Here is a 7131-nt window from a genome sequence, read left to right as displayed (position 1 = left end):
GCCCAGGGAGGTGGTAGAGTCCTCATCCCTGGAGGTATTTAAAAGAAGGATAGATGAGGTGCTTAGGGACAGGGTTTAGTGATGGGATGGCAGGGTTAGGTTAAAGGTTGGACTCGATGATCTTAAAGGGCTTTTCCAACCAAAGTGATTCTATGATTCTATGATTCTAACTGGAACCTCTTCTGCTTCAGTTTGTGCCCATTGCCCCTTGTCCTGGTGCTGGGCACCACTGGGAAGAGTCTGGGTCCATCCTTGTGACACCCACCCTTGAGATATTTGTACGTGTTGATGAGGTCCCCTCTCAGCCTTCTCTTCTCCAGGCTGAACAAGCCCAGCTCCCTCAGCCTTTCCTCCTAGGGGAGATGCTCCAGTCCCCCCATCATCCTTGTTGCCCTCCTCCGGACTCTCTCCAGGAGCTCCTCATCTTTCTTGAACTGGGGAACCCAGAACTGGACACAGAGCTCCAGGTGGGGTCTCACCAGGGCAGAGTAGAGGGGGATGACAATAGCTTCCACTATCTAACGCTTTACCCTTCCCCCTTTCTGGACTTGCAGCAGCACCGAGTTGTTCTTGCTCCTTCATTCACAACACCAAGATGGGAAACTTGGAGAGTTTTAGTCCAGCTTTCAGCATTTAAGTTTCAAAGGGATAACAACAAAAGGCGTTATTTGGCTTGTCAACACAAACTAACTAGACCAGAGGCTGACAACGAGATGGGGACTGAGCACCTCTGCGTGGGGTCGCTTTGACCCCACACGAAGGGTTTTTAAGATCACAGCATCCAGATGTAGGGTACCAGCCTGCACCAGGAGATGCGCTCCCTCTGTTAAACTGGTGAAACTCCAGCTCCACGTTGCTCCAGAACTCCATGGAGAAATTTTGTAATATCCAGCCATTTAAGTTGCTTTTTTTGGTTTGCTTTGCTTGGGGTTTTCTGCTTGATTAAAGCGCCCTCTTCCCAATCCAAGCCCTTTGGGAGAGTTGAGAGCCTGTTGCCATTTCAACTGCTCAATGTTTTTTTACTTCTTATTAATCCCTTCCTCCCGATTTGCTGTTTCACCCTGCTTGCATTGGAACAAGGGAGAGCTGAAGATAAGCAAAATAGGCCAAAGCCCCTATAATGGAGAGGTGATGAGATCACCTACCATCTGGAGCCTGTGGTCTTCCAAAGAGGAAACTCAAAAACTAATTAAAAATACTCTGTGTCGTGAAGGCTAAACTGCCAGCGGGACCGAGAATAAATCGGAGATCATTAGACCTTCATTTCTCTGCAGTATCTTCCAGTAATTTTAGGTTTGCGAATCAAACAGTTTGTGGCAGGGAGGAAAGCCAATATAATAAGAAGAGGTTGCAGCAAGTCATGTAGCTCCGAGAGCTCAGAGTAGGAGCTCTCGTCTCTCACGACTGTTTTATTGACCTCCATCTGCATCTCTGGGCAGGTGCAAACCTCCCCGTCACACGTTCTCCCCTCCTGCCAAGGGGGAAATAGGGTTAAAATGGCAGTGCTGGGAGGGACATGTCCAGATCCCAGGAAAACCACCAGAAATCCCTCCTTCAGTTTTGGGCTCCTCCGCAGTTCCTGTCCCCCTCCCACCCCTGCTCACACATACCAGAAGCCTTCTCCAGCCCCTCATCTCTGACTCCAAGCTCACCCCACCTACACATGAGCAATCAAAAGCGGAAAATATCAGCCTCTCTGCAACGCTCACCCTTATTGCAGAAGGAGCAGAATGATGCTTCAAGTTTCATTTTGGTGACAGAATCTCTCTAAGATATCACACACAGACAGAAAAAAAACCCCACAACCCTGGTGACCTTCAAGGCTACTAAACGGACTTACTTTTTTTATTCTAGCTTAGACCAAAAGGTATCACGGCAATAATTACTCTCCGTGTTTGCCCCGAGCAGCACGCCGCCTCGCTGCCTGCTAAGGTCACAAGGCTCATTGTCAACAAACCTGCTAATGGCAATCACACAAAAGGCAATTTCTCTTCCAGGGCCCATCACTCTATTAATGAGCCCGTAAGCTAAAGAACAGCCGTTTCCAAGATTTATAGACATTTCTCTGCCTGTTTGGGGGCCATCAGCTCTGGAGAATAATTTCATTTTGCCAGACTGGATGGGATCAAGCCAGGCATCCACCTTGCAGAAGGGGCTTTTTTTTTTTGACCTTCCGTGATATTGCAATCACAAGTGGAAATCAGACTGTGTTTTTACTGATAAATCCAGCAAGTGGACACTAGTGATGTGGTCTCAATCCCTCTCTGCCATTTGATTTACCAAGGCTCGTCTAGAAGGAGCGACAGAGCTATTTTTGCACCAGAGGTCTTTAGGTTGCAATCAACGACTTCATTTTTTCAGTCACTTAACATCTGCTGTGTTGATTTCCCATTGATTTTTATCCGTATGTAGCCTTTAAAAGCTGTTATAGTGAAGCCCAAATAGTAGGCTTTCAAACTCATAAATACGGGTTAAGGCTAAGAGCAACTTTTGGCCAAGTGCGAGAATTGTGGAGAAGTGGCGCAAAGCCGCCCGCTCCCGCCTCACAACATCTCTTCCCGAGAAAAGGGCGACAGAAAATGGAGCTGGTGCTTTCTCAGATCATCACCCGGCCTGCAGGCAGCCTCGACAGCCCAGGAAGGCTGGCTCCTGGATTTCTTCATTTCTGTGTCTTTCTTAAAGACCTTTTTTTAATGTAGTGTAAAACATCAGGGAGAGTGGCTTCCTGATACTGAGCAGCTCATTACAGAAGAGGTCGTGATTTTGCTGGGGTTTCTTTCACTCTCCTGGTCCTTAAACAGCAATTCTTAATGCTCTGTGTGAGAAGCAATCAGTTTATCAGAGGGAGGAACACTGAATCATTGCGTGTGACGGAGCCTCGCTTCTCCTCTTGGTGAAAATGGCCATAACCTCATCAAAGCTTTTCAGGAGAGATGATGAAAAGTGCTAATAGGAATCAGGTATTTAAATTGATGATTCAGTCAGGATTATTCGCAGTGATGCACTGAAATTTATTTTTCTCAGATGTTTGAGCCCCTCTGAGAGGCATGGAGGACCAGAACAAACACTAGAGATGAGAGAAGCGGAAATTCCGCGTGACATTGCTTTTTCACCTTTGGAAAGATCGGTTTTATCTACGCACAGATGAATAGGACTTTCACTCCAGGGACTTGGCGATGTTTTAAGAGCTTTTCTTGTCTTGATTGTAATGCCATTTGAAAATGGATCCGTGTGGTTTTATCTTCTCTCCTTCCATTAGTCCCACCCTTGCCACTGGCTGAGCAGCTCCTGTCCCAGGAGCGCTGGGGTGAGTCGGGGACCGGGATCTGGAGCAAGTCAGCAGACTGGGAGGTTCTTCTAAATACAGATCCCGCTTCTTTAGGAATCCATGCCGTTTGGGGACCATATTAATCTGGCCACCATTCCTCTGCAATTTATGCTCAGGCATAATCTTGAGAATCGAAAAGGAGAAGTGTTTTATTTTCAAAGGAAAGCGAGCGATTCATAAAACATTATATGCTGGCATTTTCTGGAGAATATAAAGGGGCTCCTTGCTCTGATTCAGGCCCTATTTGCATAATTTTTCCTTCACTCACCACAGGTAAATCATAGTTAAATATTGAAGCATTTGTCACCTGTGTATTTTCAAGCCAGGCTTTATACAACCACAAAAGAGAGGCACACGCTTTCTCAAGCACATGCATCAAACGGCAAAAATATTTTGGCACTCGTCTAGCTCTGCGCTCGCAAAATTAAGATCCTGGCCAGCTCTGGGCACAAACACCTCTCTTTGGAGGGAGCTCCCCCTAGGATTATTTTTCACACGGCTCCTGAGGAAGGTCCCAAAGCAGAGCTCACGGATGGCTGCAATGATGCGTGCACTCAGGCTGCGCAGCGGTGAACGCCCCCCGAGAACGCTCGCGGAAATAAATATCCAGCAGAAGAGCGTTTGGATGCTCAGTCACCCACGCCAGAGCCCCCGCTCCGCCGGCTGACCTGTTGCTCTCCAAGTTTATGGCTCTGTAATGCTGAGATGTTTAATTTGGCTGAGAATTACCGGTGACATCCTCAGCTAATGGAAGCCGAGGTGGCTTTACAGCAGATGCTGACACGGGGATCGCAGCTTGTTGTTCAAGTCCCTGTTCAGCAACGCTACAATATGTAAATGGTAGTCAATTAAAAATAGATATATTACACAATGGAAGCTTTCAGCCTTTCACAAGTGAAAACATGACAGACTAAAATGTGCCTGTTCTTACACTGTCCACTTTCATTCCAACCCCAAACTGTGACTGAGGGACAAATAAATAAATGAAAAGGAGAAACACTACGGCTTGTCACAGAACATCAACCATTTTCCCCTGTCTCATCCTCCATCTTCCCTTCTGTTGTCCTAATAAATAAAATAATACTTTGGGGATTTAGATTTACAAACAAACCATCTCTGTATTTGGCTATATCTTCTGTAGCAGCGCAGGGGGGAAGGTTCTGTTGCTCCATAACTAACCGTACACAAAAAATGCATACAAATTATTGCAGCTGTCGCTATCACAACTTAGGAGTAAATGCAGATGGCATGAAATAATATTCACAAACAGCTAATAGAATTTTAATGGCTTTAGAAAGAAAATAAAATGAAAGACACTGTATTTACTTGTGATATGAGGGGAATTTATCGTGTGCCAGTGCAAGTAACGAGTCACTTTGGACCTTGCATTTTCACACATTCAGAAGTGGGCAAGTCCCTTGGGTTTTATTTATGGGAAGTTTAAATAGCAATCATAATTTGTGAAATATTCAAGGATGCATCTGCATAAAGTATGATGTTCGCATTATGCAAATGTCATGTATGATGAATGAAACGCATCAAATGTCTTGAGGACACCCAGATGTTAAGCCTACCAGGATGCCAGGAAACATGGAAGGAGGTGAAGAACATGATTTCTTCTTGAGTTAATTGATTTTCATGTTCCAGCATCACCTTCTAAATACTTCCAATCAAAAAGCAAGCTACAGTCACAGTTCACTTGTTGTGGTTGTCTTTTCCAATCATCATTCTCACTTTCTTTTTCCCAGCACAGCCCAAGAATCAACACAGCCTTTTAAATGGTTAAACGAGATCATTTCCATACACACACAGCATTCAAGTGTGAACGCTCACCAGTTAGGAGCTCCATTTGGAGCTATGCTTTCTTTATATTTGTTGTTCTGTAGCCAACAGAACGGGCAGAAGGGCTGTGCTACAACTCACTGTTACCGGCAGTCACGTACGAGCGCCGAGGATGGAGGAATTCCAGACCCAGCACAAAACAACAGCCCAGGAACCAGAAGGCAGATGGGGCTCTGCAGCGTGGCACAGCACCGCCATGGCTTCTGCTCGTAGATTGGCGAGTACGGATCGTAAAGATCCATATGCATCGAAGAGTGAAATTTATGGCGGAATAAAACCCCGTCCTATTAAAATGATCAGAACCTGTGCCTTTCACTTTATTTAGATGTTATTTCACCCCCAATAATGAGCCCCAGAACCAAGCCCCCCACACCCTGAACCCCATTATTTTTTGTTGAGCCGTTCACCATATGGACGACGTAGCACCAGCAGCCTTCTCTCACGTGTAGAAGACCCGCATGACACAGCCAGGTCTGCCGAAGCTGAGGGTCTGGCCTGATGTCCCAGAGCTGGAAGGAATCAGCGCTGGGTTGTCAGGAAATCCTGCAGCTCGTGGTGCAAATTAATTCTCAGCTAAAGGCCATGCATCTCCCGTACAACGCTCAAGGGTGGCCAACCAAACCTTACTGAGAAGGGCAAGGGCTCCTATCGTTTGTACTGGTAGATGAGCGATGAATGGTAACTGCTAATTATCACACGTATTAGGAAAAACCTCTACTGTCCTTCCTTGTCTTTGGGGCAAAGAGACCATGGCCGTATTTCTATCCTGATACTGCTGAAGGAAGTAAGAAGTTTTATTTAAACGAAGAGGCGCACGTCAGTATAGCTTTTCCATACGGTAGAGGAGGACGAGGCTGCAGCAGGTGGGGCACAGAGCAGAGGTTAAACACGTGTCAAGAATTTACACGCAATCAGGACCTGGCTTAGACTGCATTCGCTAAAATCACGAACATGCCAACAGTGGGAGCAATCCCGCTTTAACCCGGAGGGAGAAGACTTGGGGTAAAATCCCTAAAAGTATTTAAGCAACTGACAAACCAAATCCGTGATTCAGTCTTCTCTGGGCACACCCAGGGTGCCCAGCCGCAGTGCGCCGCTGGAGGGCTGCAACCACGCCTCTCCACTGCTGCGGTCGGTCAGGCCGGGCGCCTCCAAAAAGCACCAAAGCCCTTTGCTTCCTTGAGCTTAGGTACTGGAGCAGACTACGACTCTTAGCAGCATCACTGAGATGCTGATGGTGAGATGTGCTATCCAAAGTTATTTATTTTTTAACTGAGGCTTCAAATAAAATTGAGTAAGCTCATAATTAAGTTAGAAATATAAATCTCAGTTAACTTCAATGATGCTGATCTTATTGATATGGCAAATCAGTAACTGTCTTGAAATGACAGATTAAAACTGATAAAAATAATTTTACTATTGAGCACATCATTTGATGTTGTAAAAATTGAATTTGTGAAAGCCAGTTAAAATGATGACTACTGAACCTGTTCATGGTGATAGATAGCTTTTAAATGCATTTAACTTGCCCACAACCTGAAATTCATGATCATTTTTGAAAATGTCCCTAGGAAAGGAACACTCAACACATAAATACATGTTTTTGTCTGGCAGGAAAAGTATTCTACTTTAAATATCAAGATATATCCTCCTACCTTCTGCTCGGTTTAACTTTAGAATCATAAAATCATAGAATGGTTTGGGTGGGAAGGGACCCCTAGAGGTCACCCAGCCCAACCCCCCTGCAGGAGCAGGGACACCTTGAACCACATCAGGTTGCTCACAGCCCCAGCCAACCTGGCCTGGAATGTTCCCAGGGATGGGGCCTCCACCCCCTCTCTGGGCAACCCCTGCCAGGGTTTCACCACCCTCACTGGAAAGAATTTCTTCCTTAGATCCAGCCTAAACCTCCCCTGCTTCAGTTTAAAGCCATCCCCCCTTGTCCTGTCCCAGCTGGCCCT

Source organism: Egretta garzetta, unplaced genomic scaffold (assembly GCF_000687185.1).
Source record: "Egretta garzetta isolate BGI_Z169 unplaced genomic scaffold, ASM68718v1 scaffold245, whole genome shotgun sequence".
NCBI classification, from domain to species: domain Eukaryota; kingdom Metazoa; phylum Chordata; class Aves; order Pelecaniformes; family Ardeidae; genus Egretta; species Egretta garzetta.
Note: the sequence above shows the minus strand (reverse complement) of the source record.